The following is a 12891-nucleotide window of genomic DNA, read 5'->3' as shown; positions in this document are numbered from 1 at the left end:
CTTGTTTGGAAGACTGCTGAAGATGTGAAAGACGGCTTATAAATTGTGTCCACGCGTTCGCCTTTACTTATGACTTTACTTATACCGTTTATTTGTGCGAACAAAAACGCCAAGCATTTCAATAAAAGTAGACGAGAATTACAAAAGACTATCAATAGAACAGTGTGATTCGTTGGCAAGTTTACCTAAACCCAGATAAACAACAGCCTTCTACATGCGACGTCTCAGGGCCAGTATACATACCGTTGCTGTTTCAGTTCTCATACATGACACAGACTAATGACCATTATATGCAAAACTGGGCCGGGTGAAGCGCTCTGCTTAACCCTCACGAGATCACAACTCTGTCTAGAGAAACGTATCGTGAATCGAGTGGCTTTCCTGATCGGATCACGTCTTTTTACAATCGTTCGTGTTGAGGTTTAGTTTTTTCCGGTCCCGCTTTTTCTTTTGGACGATTTACAAAGTGATAGCCCTGCGTAATCCGCCCGTTCTAGAAGTTGTTGGGGCAGAAGGAGCCCCGTTATTGCTATACCCGTTTTCACCTACCATTACACCATGTTTACCCTCTCGAAGTTGCTTGGCACTTTCTATTAGCCTGTGAGTGTTCGGGTTATTTTGCTGCTGACTCAACAATGCAGAGCTTAAAGCTTAACTGTACTGCAGCTGCGTTGCCTAGCTTCGAGTTGGCCGGAAAGGCCTTCATTTGGCGGCGGCGGCGGCTCAACCGCCCATGCTGTTCAGCCCTAGTCCTGTTGAAGGCAGGAATGTGAGCTGTAGATGTCTCAAGCAACATTACGACAATTGCTGATGATGGCGCTTGTCTAGCATTCGCCACCGCCTCTGGGCCCTAAAGTTTCGCACCAACTACACTATTGGCTAACATATGCTAGGCAACGTTCAGCGCTGATACTGCACTGTTGCTGGCGCTGATACCGATGCTAACTCCGTGGCCTGGCCATCACTACCGAAAGGTTAAGCAAGAACGAGTTTAGAGCTCTAAACAACGGCGGCTGAACTCGATGAGAAGAAGTGTTGTATCACTACTACATTCACTCACACTTGAACTCGAGCAGAGGGAAAATTGAGTAGGACTGTTGATGTACGCCTGTTGGGCTAAATCATACTTTTTGGCGACTGGCGCGCCAGCTCGGCTGGGTCGGACGAACGGACAAGTCGACGGACGGATGGTAACCGGCCAGGCGTCGACAGCGAAAGAAGAGGTAGAGATATGTATTGACGATGGACACAATGGTACGACCGGAGGTGGAAAAGCACGCAGAGAAGAACCCTGGAACAGAAAAGAACCATACGCTTAGAGTCTAAAGTGCCTAGAAGCGCCACGGTCAAGGGAGAGCAAAAGGAGCGAAAATAAGAAAGGGGGGGACAGTGAAAAGCAAAGGAAGTGAAAAGAGGAGAACGGGAAAGAAAAGGCCTCTTCGTTTGAGCCAAACGAGACTCGATTATGATTTTTCATGACGAACAGAGCGTGTAGACCGCACGGGAGATGGCGGAGCCCCAGTCCACTGCGCCTCCGCGGCGCAGTGGCGCAAAGCACTAATACCTATAGAGAAAAAGGAAAGCGGAACGTCACCGTTGTTGCGGGTTCGGTGGGCCCCATTCCTACCGTAAGTAACAAATAACAATCTACCTCTTGCTTGTCTCTCGGTTCGTCTCTGTCGGTATGCGCTTGTGGCAGTGCAGCAGTCGATCGCATTGCTGTCGCTATTGCTCCAGGTGGAATAGCTAGGAACAGCGCGACTACGATGAACCAAAGCAAACTCCAGCCAAGGGGTGAGCCTGATAAAGCAAGCCGGAATTGTGGCCTGGGTCTGGCTTGCTGTTCCTTTTTAGTTACGCTTTTTGTCCGGGACATGGAAAGATTCGCAGGACGCATAATGTCATGAACCAGAACCTCAGACACAAACGCAGCTGCGTCATAGAGGTTGACCAGGCACGAGATTCGTAGGCGATGAGCGAACCAAGCAATACTGGCAAGCCAATGGAACCACTAAGTATATCACACAGTGAGATGTTGGTGTTTTGGCAATAATTTTTCCGGTTAAGGAATAGTGAAAGCTTAAGCTGGTCAGAAAGCTCGAAGACGACCTCACTTGTAATCATGTAAAGTCGGTTGTTTTCTATTATATAATAGGTAGTCACAGTTTGTAGCGAAAAAGCGTTACACAAAATTCAGTTTTAGAGAGAAACCGTAGCAATCTTGTTTCGACTAAAATTAATTGCACGATCTGCTAGTAAGTTTTCTTTAATAGCTTAACCAAATATAAGGGCAAGTTCGCATCACATGGAAGCTAAAATACAATACTTTCTATCCTAATATGCGAAAAACGTTAGGATAGACACCCAGATAAAACAATGATTGGAATCTCTCTTAGAATTCTTCCGGCGCCTTGATTGGCTTCTTTTTTTAAAACTTCTTTAAAATTCTTTTTAATAAATTATTAACGGCATTTTGATTAATCACGATGCGAACATTGTGAACCTACAAAATGACTTGAAATGAAACAATTATTATCAACGTATACATGCTTTTATTGTTTAATTTTAATAAAAACGCAATTATTTTGTATGTTGCAGTGCTCGCAATAGATGAGTTGCCTCGAATTGAGTTACTTGAAATTACTGAAAATCATATTAAGTTAAGAAAGTTTAGTCAAAATTAAACGTGCAAGTTTTATTAATGTACGTTCAGTACAAGATTTGGGCAAGTAAAAATAGTATATAGAGTTTAGGATAGCTTCACACAATAACCTATAGAACTCTTATAGAATAGATACAGTAAACGGAAATAAGGTATTGGATTTTATAAAAGCACATAGAACTTTCTGATGAATTAAATATAAATAAAAGCAAAATTATAATAGGGTTTGGTCAGAAGCTTTTAACCTTATGATAGTTGAACATAAGATTCGAACCTTCGTTAGGGCAACAAGCTCTAACAACCAATTCCAAATGTATTATAGGATAAATCGTTCTGTTATCTACAAGTTGTTACGGAGCATGGTCTGACGATTCAAAATTATCACCCGTTGTAAACCGTGTTCCAACTGTATAGCCGACTCTTACAGAGCTGAAGTTTACAAAATAGTTAAACTTCAATAAACTGGCGGTGAGTGATCTTGATCTGTAAGATACGAAGGGATGGCAAGTTGAAGTTGTTAAGCCTTCGAGCAAATAAAAGGATTATTTTTATGTCTGCAACCACTGGGCTTTCGCTGCAGTGCTTAACAGCGTTATGGGCGACAATGTTTGTTACAGAAGATGAACATTGTTAATGTGTAATTACCTGTAAAAAACCTGAATTTAGTTCTATGCTCTTAAAAGAAGACACGTGTTCGTATATACATATAAATTATACATATGGATTCTAGACTATCTCTAGCTCTAACTATTTTCTTTGCGTGTAGACTTGTCTTGACAACACTTCGTAGACTTCATAGATTTTACGTCAAGGTGTTGTCAAAATTCCCCTTAGACTTCAATGTATGCAAATGTGAAGCAAAAATTAATTGCATTTGACCATAACAACTGAAAATTAGTGAAGTATCATAATTTGGAAAAAAAATACGAAGTTTACCGACTTGTATACGATAGGCATAAAATCGGATTCTCTAAAGATGAATAGATTTCCCCATTTTTACCGTAGTATTGTATATGGCCTCAGATAAACATTAAGATAATAGAAAATTATCGGTATTTTCATAATGCTTGCTCGCTTAGTTTATTGAACGGCTGAATTGCACGAAATTTAAAAGATAAAAATCAGTTTCAATCCAGAGATAACGAAGTAGTGGTCGGAGAGATGAAATAGCTAGAAGAGAAAAATAAAGCGACTACCATAGCCCTACAAAGGATCATTAGAATACGGTCATGAGGTACCTTTATTTTAAAAGGGTTAAAATCTCTCAGTATCAGCGTTGTTTTGAGTTTCCATTGGGCTTTACTGATCCAAAATATCTTGCAAGAGAACCGAGTTATCATGGACGATGGCGTTACTGAAATGGGAACTATTTAACAGATTTAAACAGCTCGAATAGTTTAGGGCGACCATCTCAGTCGGCATCATCATAGCTCAACCTAAAACTGGCCCCTATTCCGTTATCCTCAATATTTGTTGTGTATGAAACCAGCCAACCGAAAATCTGTACCTCAGGCTCCGCAGTTCTGTAAAGAATCGATCCTTGCCTTGCAAAGTCTGGCTATTTGTACTAGAAACGTGAGACAGACAGTTGTTTTACTGAAGACGCCGTTAATTTACCACTGAACAGGCAACCTGTTCAACCAAAAGGACGACAAAGGAAAATGAGCTGGGCCTCTCAAAAGGCGCATAGTATTCCGTAATATTCTATAGTTTGTGGATTTTGCTAGAGTGAGAACAAGCTCGTTGTCACCAGCTGGAGGGCAATTGTCCATGGGCACACTTCGAAGAATGCTGCCGGAAAATGACATCTCTAGGCAGTCTCACGAAACTATAGACAAAAAGAGTGTCAAATTTAATCTATTACTATCGAAAATAACATATGTGGTTATAAAAGAACCCAGCGGACTTTGAAATTGAGTAACGTTTCAACTATGCCCTAGTGGCAGATAAAGTTTAGCAGCTAAATACTTTGCTTTTCCAAAGTCCCATGAATGAAAACCGATGAGTTTACTCCAAGGGAAATGAGCCTACATAAAAAACATATTTTAGTCTCAGAGATGAATTCTTACTGGTCAAGTTTTTGTTACTTGAAAGCCACATTGTTTCGGGAAGTCAGCGAAGATCGTTGGAGACATTAGGCGAAGCTTAAACACGAAAATGGACGGTGGCAACGTTTTAAAAACCGAGATTAGGGTGTTGAAAGCCACTGAAAAAGTCCGCATACCGGGACCCAAAGGACAAGAACGTATTGCCGCAATCGAGAAGGCTTTTAATGAACGCAGAGCTCTAATGCTTAATGGCTGTGTCGGCCAAAACTGGCATTTCACATGTAACTTACTACAGAGCTATAACCCGAATGCGGAAAGTTAACTCTTGGTCAGCTGTAAACGCGTGCGGTGTATTTGACGTGCAATTTGCGGAACTTTAATCGACAAAAATTCCACTTGGAGCATACGGTCGCCATAAATGATGCAGGGTTCAATCTTTATCAATAGCCAGAGAGCAACCAGGCAGGAGAACAACGTCGCCCTGGAGAAAAATTGATCGGTACAGCGTCGAATAGACTCGAGCATAACATGGCAGTACCACAGTGCAATAGACATCAGGAGCATCTGCTAGTATGAGGTGCTCGTCGAAGATAGGACAGCTTGTTACCTCAGGTTCCTCAAGAAATTTCCAGACTAGCAGTCAAAAACACGCAGACTGGTTACTTGATGACAACGCCAGACCTCATCGTATGACTTTCTGGATTGACCCAAGCAATATTCAACGCTGGCTTCAGCCCGCTTATTCTCACAGTCTGGGTCCGCGTGTCTTCCCATGTCCTGAAACGGGCAACTGGTGGGCAAGCATATCGTACTAACGGATTACCTCAAATAGTCATAGATAGAGAAATTTCGAATTATAAACAAATGGTAAATATGCGGCTGTAAGCACGCTGCCAGAACACAGGGAAAAGATGTGTAAGAAAACGAGAATACCTCTAACGCAAATTATTATAAATTATTATCGTTGCATTCATAAGCAATTCAGAAATTATTTAATTTTCGAGTCCGCCGGACTCGCTCGGAGCAGCTAAACATATGTACCTACGTGAGAAAAATATTAGTAGACGTATGTTTATTATAAATCTCTGTTATTGACTAAAAACAGCTCATTTGTAACGATATCATAACAGCCCGAAAGAACTCTGGCATCTAAATAATGGCAATAGCATATTACTATGATTAATTTCAGTGATGGTCCTACCGTTTTTTTCAACAATTTCGCACAGCGATCTAATTGTGCCGAAATGCAGTTTCTGTTATCCAATCAAGAATAACATTGCTGGTGCGTCACCGAAACGGATCTATGCCTTCCAAATTGACATTTCTCCAACGTTGCCCACAGGCCACACAATGTAGCCCGGTACGTCCACTTGGCATTCTATTAAGCCCAGTTAATTCAGACAGGAACGCAGCCTAGACGCCACTTCTCAGGTAAGTTGCTGCATCGGCGGCAACTACTTATGAGAGCAGAACTAGTTCCCCGTCTGCAGGCGTACGAGCTGACGTAAGTTCCAGGCTGTTATAGGATGGGCTGGGCTGTTTTTGTTGTTGTCGCTATCGTCGCTTTTGTCCGCTATCATTATATGCCGGTACGATGACTTCTACTGCCAATGGCCGATTTAGAATTGCTTTTTTCCGTGTTATCACAGCTCTTGCCGCTGTCTTTAGCATGAACGCCACATGCGCGAATTCATGGTGTTCTCAGTTGCCTACTCCGGTCTGTTCATGCTATTGCCGTTGTTACTATTGTTACTGCCGTCGTCCGACTACCAGACATCGTTGCTCCGGCGAATGAGCGCATGTGTCAGCCACATGGTGCGTTTGCTCTCTGGAGCTGCCTACTCGAGAACTCATGGGATTGGTTGCTCCGCGGCTCCAGCCGCAGCAGCGTCTACCTACCTACAGCGAGGGTTTATGCGGCCATGATGTGCATGATGTGAGTGGCCGCATTGAGCACCACGTAGACATCGTATAGAGTAAGTCGCAGAGTTGGAGCACCCACGGCGCAGAGGTCGCAATGGCGTCGAGCAGCGTTAGGTAGCAGCTGGGCGGCTGCAAAGGATCATGGGAGAGGGGTTCCGATGCCCGACTCAAGGTATTGCTATTTGTAAGAATATGAACATCAACAACCACGAGCAACAGGTCTAAAGGAAGCGGCGATTTTAGACTCTCATCGTGTTAGACCTATCGCACGGCCTACCTGTTGGTCAACAACCTGACTACGTGATGCAGTTGTTTCTGCCTCTTAGCCCGAGATAGTTATCTATCGTTATGCTGCTGTGGACAATTGGCCAGACCAAAAGCAAGAGTTATGTCGCGGCATTTTTGCACAATTGTTCGTTCGAATTCGACTGAGCCACTTAAACGACGTTAAATGTTTTGGCATGTGCTGATGTAAAAATTACATTGGGGCTAAGTTGGGTCGGATGGGACCATGGCGGAATCGCCGGTAGAAGTTGTAGGTGATTAAGTTTGCACTGAACCTAGTTTATCAATAATTTCGAGGAGAACGTATGCCTATATATTAATATATGGAAAGAAAATACGAGAGCGCTTATATAAAAAGAAACATTTTTAATTATCGATAGTTGCTAGTGGCATAAATGGGTATTTCCCAAATTTTCCGAGTTAAATTTTCAGATTTCTAAAGATTTCTAAAAATCTAGTAGAAGAAAACAATAAATATAGCTGTTTTTTTTTTATTATGCTCCAATAAAATAAAGCAGTGCAATGAAATTAAAAGGTAACCTTCTTTCATCGCTGTTCTTGTTCAATTTCGTACTTACACAAATAAAGCCGATCCGAATCGGAGTATACGCTCTTCTACGAACTGTTAGGCGAAATCTGAATGGTTCAGTCATCTATCACGTGTGCAGTCAAGCGCTTCAACGGTACCGGAAGCCCCCGTATGTGGTCCTGATGCGCTGAACACCATCATTAAGCGTGCGGAAACTGGTTTACCGCGTATAGAATTTTGAACAATATCAAATATTAGATGTAGGATATAGGTAGGATAAAAGGCAGAACCTGTTACGGAACCGAAGCTTTCATAAAAGATACTTCCGGCACCCTAATATAGCCCATGACTACTACAAGCTAATACGGCAGTACCTTATAGAAAATAAATATCTGATGGATATACTATATATATATGGAGGTCTTGCACGTGTGCAATATAAGAGGGTGTCAGCAATTGTTAGTGTGAAGAAAATCGAGCGTATGTTCACAAGCACGAAGTGATACATCTTGAACTATCACAACTAAGGTGGATCTTCTGGAAGGTAGAAGGGCGATTTCCTGAACCTGTTCCTGAGAACTGAACGACAATGATCTCAACAATCATCAAGCATCGGAAGATATTTTTTTAGAACTTTTTTAGCCGCATGTACAGTAAAACGAATAAAATTAAACAAGGCTATATTATATATAGTCTATTGTATGACTAAATTAAACCGACCTAAATAATACTAATCGGTGAAATAGGTCACTGATGGTTTATACAGCAGAACACAAACCTATATAGTACAGCGGTATCGTCCGTCTGGTTCTATTGACTTTAACACTGATAAGAAATAAATTCAAAGATATAAGCATTTAACAGCTTCTAGGCCACAAGACTAATTCTCAAAAAAAATATAAAACGAATCGTTACCTATGCCATCCAAGCCTACCAAGCAATGCCATCTATAAAATGGTCATATACGAGAAAGACAGAATTCAGGAACTTCCTAGAATGTCGTTCACCACCAACTGTTACGTTTGGCCTGGATGAATCGTATTTATTCTAGTACTACATGTGTTTGTACTGTGTACAAGCTTTATAAGAGCGAGCATCAGAAGCATTCTGCCTCTTAAAATGTACATTTAAAAGAGAAATGGCGTGGTAATCGGCAAAAGATCTAGGCTCATTCCTTGTACCTAAGGGCAGTAAATGTTCCTTTATTAAAGCCATATAATCGCTCTTCTACTAAACTGCTTTTGCTATATCTCTTTAGACATTCTAATGGATGTATTTTATAGGTGTCAAGTATACCAACGCTTACCTCCCTGTTTCCGCTTAGAAAATAGACATAGGGTAGACGACTGGCAAATACTACGACAATTCGATTGTTGCTCCATTGGAGTTTCGATCGAGACAAACCTCTTTGGGGTTAATACTACAAGATAATTGTATTGGTCCTACGGCAGCGCTCCATGATAGCGCTGTACAGAAGACGGCTATATGCTGGCTGCCAACGTGGCTAGCTTAGCAAAACTTAGCCAAAAATGGTATTACAATATTGAACACGTTGATTTCTCTCAAGCCTTGTACTTGCTCTCTTGCCTCTACCGTCGCCATCCGCAGCGGCACCGCAGCAGGACACGGCGACCGATGTCGAACAGTAAAAGAGCCCAGAGTAGTTCACATAAAAGCACGATGTCCTTTATGATACTCTGTCAACGCAGCTGTGTCCTGGGACCGCGCCCGCCGTCAAATATGTACACTGGTGGATAGTCTCCCCACATTTTTGGAGGGTCTTGGAGGCTGTTGTATCTGCACTCTACTATGCGTCAGAAGTTTCTTTTTAATTCTGTCGCGGTCGCTTGCAGTTGACCGAAGTAGATAAAGGTTTGTTTCGTAGTCGACGCACTCGCTAAACGTCAATCGTTTGTTTTTCTCTACAAACAAGTTGAACGAAAGTGGATATATGTATTCAACACCTGCACAGTATTTGTGTGGCTGATACTACTATTAACATTTCGTCGACTACGTGAGACGGATCATCCGCGCGATACGATCATTTGCGAGTTACCGATGCAAGTTGGCTCTTACCCTCTTGATCTCACTGGTTCATTGGGTTGCTGTTTAGGTGAAACTTTATGGATATCTTCTGTAGTATGTATGTATGTATGGATATCGTTTTTCTATCCTGTTTTTGTCCTACACAGGCAAGCAATTAGATTTAAAGGCCTTTAGTCGCCTTTCAACATGTACTTATATATATATATATATAACAAGGAGCAGACAATGGAATATTTGTGGTTGGTTTCTTCACTTAATCATGTGGATGCATGATACATGTGGCGAGAACTGCGTCCTTGTATCACTACTCGAACTATAGAAATTTATGTGCATATGTAACGTAACAAAAATTTCAATCGAGCACAGGGCAGGGTGGGTGCATTGGAAGAATGGTGTGGCCTATTGATGTTCCCGCACATCTGGGAAGACCCGGGCAGAATGTGTGCCATATTTTAAATCGTGGTTATTTCGTGAAGATGATAGACCTCAGTTCACCAGACTGCGTCTAGTTCCTTCTGCGGATGCTTACTATACATTTGATAAAAACGAACAGTTAGTCTATTTCTCTGCGAAATGCCCTCCAGACACAACCTCAGCTGAATTTGCAGTGTTCCTATTTCAGAATTGAATTGCAAGAACCCAAATCAGCTTTTGGGTGTCTCTAATAGCTATAGTGTTGTGGCCAAATATACGATTCCAGCAGTAATGCAACAACGAGTAGTAAGTTGCTTGTGGCGTGTCTCACCTGTAGATGTTAGTAACAGAAAATCAACACGTGTTTTTCTCCATTGTTCTATGGAATTTGCGTATTACACTATACGTGTTTATACCTGTAGTTACTAGCGGACTGTGTCCTAAGCTCTTGGATTGACGAGTAAATCCCTGCTCATTGTATAATGTTTTTAGCTTAACTATTATATGATAATAATAGTAATTTCAAGCCCGATTAATATAACAATAGTTTTTCGAGACAACGATTGGTCGTAACCAACGCTACTGGGGCGCTCACAAAAATTGGGTTGGGTGAGTGGCAATTTTGATTAGGGCGTGATAGTGCTATAGTTGAATTCAATGACTACGCTGTTTTTGAATGGATTTTACCTGTTTGTGTGTTTGAGTGTGTAAAAAGCGTTTCTAAAATAGACAATCTAAAATCCGAATGGAAATGGTGGGGCTCAATTAGCTAAAAAGATATTTCATCTACGCCTATGTGTATTCGTGTATGTGTCTACCATCGCCGATCCGACCGATCTGACATCAAGGTGTTTCAGCAAAGAAACCAACTCGATGCGATCCCCATACTTCCAGTCGTTCCTCGAGATACTCCCCTCGATAACGAATGGGTCGGAACCGCCAGGCGAAAGAGTCACCGACAGCTAGCGGCGACGGCGACAACTATTAACGTCTACGCAGTCAATCCAACTGTACCTCGCTAAGCTCGAATGGCTCAAGGGCAACGATGTCGTTCAAGGCAGATATTCCTCGTCCGTTTACGGTTCTCGGCAGAGTTCAGATTGCTGAGTCGATAAGAGCAGCGACAGCCAGCAGCGTCTGCTTCTTCCGGAACCGACCGGTTCCGGCGCCCGATTTTGGAAAAGGGTACGTTGCTATATCGCGTGATGGACTCACTTAGTTGCGTGATCTGGTTATTTACTTTGTTTTATTGGTTGTTTTTTTGCTGTTGATGCGTGGTCGCTGCTGACGTTGTTGTTGTTGTTGCTGTTGTGTGGCTGTGGTTGATTGGAATGAATAAACAAACAACAAAATATTGTTGTTATCCGTACTACTGTTGTCATCCTTATTACTGTTATTGGTCTTTGGCGATTCTGGCTTGTGGTTGTTTCTTTGCTCGCTCTGGTAACAGCAGCACAGTTGAATCGGGTAGCTAATCTGAATAGACGCTTTGTTTGTAGCTGGAGATAGGCGAGAGCCGGCTGTGTGTTTGTGTGTGTTTCATAAAACAGAAAGGACAGGGCGACAATGCTGATTATACGGTTCTATGATAGGTTCCGACAGTTATTCTGACCAATGACCAAAGCAATGACCCTAACAGCGCCGAACTTCAACAGCTACTTACGCTTCGTTTCCCAGTCACTCGGAGGGGCTGTAGTTGAGCATTTTGTAAGCGTAGGTTTCGACGTGAGTTTTTGAGAGTGAGTATGAACTCTTCCCCGAGGATAATTCGTGCGAGTAGGATAAATATGCCTATTAACTAAATATTGATTTCCGAATTGCCTAGGGTCTATTTTCAGATCTTAGCATAAACGAAGTACGCTATATCCGATGTGTATAACGTCACGTGATTTAGAGCTAGCCGCGCAGTGTGATGTTAGGACAAAAGGAGACCTACGACGTTTATTGATCGAAGGCCTACAATAAACATAGGTTTAACAAGTTCTGATTCGCCCTTAAATTTAACGAGATTGCCCCAGTATTCAATCAAAGTTTATTTATTTAGCCTTCCTGGTAATAAAGAAAGCTCCACACTTCCTAAATACAAATAAAAAACACACTAATTCTATACCAGAATAGGTATACAGAACCATTTAAAAACAACTGGCATCATACGGGCGATTTAGGTCCTGTCGAATTCACAAAACCAGATTGAGAGATTTGCCAGATGTTCTAGAGGGGCATCGGATGACATGGTATCTACCATAATTTCCCTTACACCTGGAGCACCTACATGTATTTTCAGGCCTATGGAAACCTAGCTTACTACAGGGTTTATAAGGTTTAGAGGAATCCATGCTCGGCAAAGCCAGTCACAACGTGTCTCTTCGGCCAGTTCGTTCTTTTTTCACTCGTTATTCTTCATCGTACTCGAAGTACGAAGATCCCTGTCAATCTTCGAGAATTTTCGCTCTCATTTTCTAATGAGGTCTTGAAGATTTCTGTTGCTTCTAAAGCGATACCGACTGAGCTAGGAGACATGAAAGACGATTTCGGGTCGCTATGTGTAAGCCCGATGCTCTTTTAAGGAAAAAGTCTTCAACGCCTCTATTTGCTTTACTACATGATCTTACGAAATGACGCGAATTTCATACGGTACGATTGAAGCTACTCTGGATCGAACAAGTTGAAATCGATTGTGAGGCGTAAGCGATGAGGCGGTTTAATCGCCTATGAGGCCAACACTGCCTTGTTACGTTTGTCAATGACAGTGAAACGTCTGCCGTTGGCGAATAAGAGAAACCAACATTGAAAAACCATTTGCATAAGCAAGAAGCGACCTGGCCAGATAAAAGGTGTCCATGGCAGCTGTCTTGGTAAGCGTCATCGCCTCCGTCTTAATCAGGGTTACAGTCAGTTTCAAACCTCCGACTGCTGCGTAAAGCCAGGCTAGAGTTTCCTAGACTTAGAAACTGCCTGATCCGCATAACACAGACTCGTCTGCA

The 12891-nt window shown here is 42.2% G+C and overlaps 1 protein-coding gene and 1 long non-coding RNA gene across 3 annotated transcripts in view; both read left to right on the top strand.

Annotated features, from left to right (window-relative positions):
- LOC111273802 (RNA-binding protein 24) overlaps window positions 1-12891 on the top strand; it is a 36568-nt gene that overhangs the window by 1968 nt on the left and 21709 nt on the right. The gene's annotated exons all lie outside the window — the stretch shown is intronic.
- Window positions 10068-11276, top strand: LOC147754015 (uncharacterized). The gene is made up of 2 exons (XR_015316066.1): window positions 10068-10213; window positions 10756-11276. It is a non-coding gene; the product is annotated as an uncharacterized LOC147754015 (long non-coding RNA).

The sequence above is a fragment of the Varroa jacobsoni genome, unplaced genomic scaffold (genome assembly GCF_002532875.2).
Source record: "Varroa jacobsoni isolate VJ856 unplaced genomic scaffold, vjacob_1.0 scaffold_18, whole genome shotgun sequence".
NCBI lineage: Eukaryota > Metazoa > Arthropoda > Arachnida > Mesostigmata > Varroidae > Varroa > Varroa jacobsoni.
The sequence above is the reverse complement of the archived record's forward strand: the minus strand, read 5'-3'. Positions and strand labels throughout refer to the sequence as shown.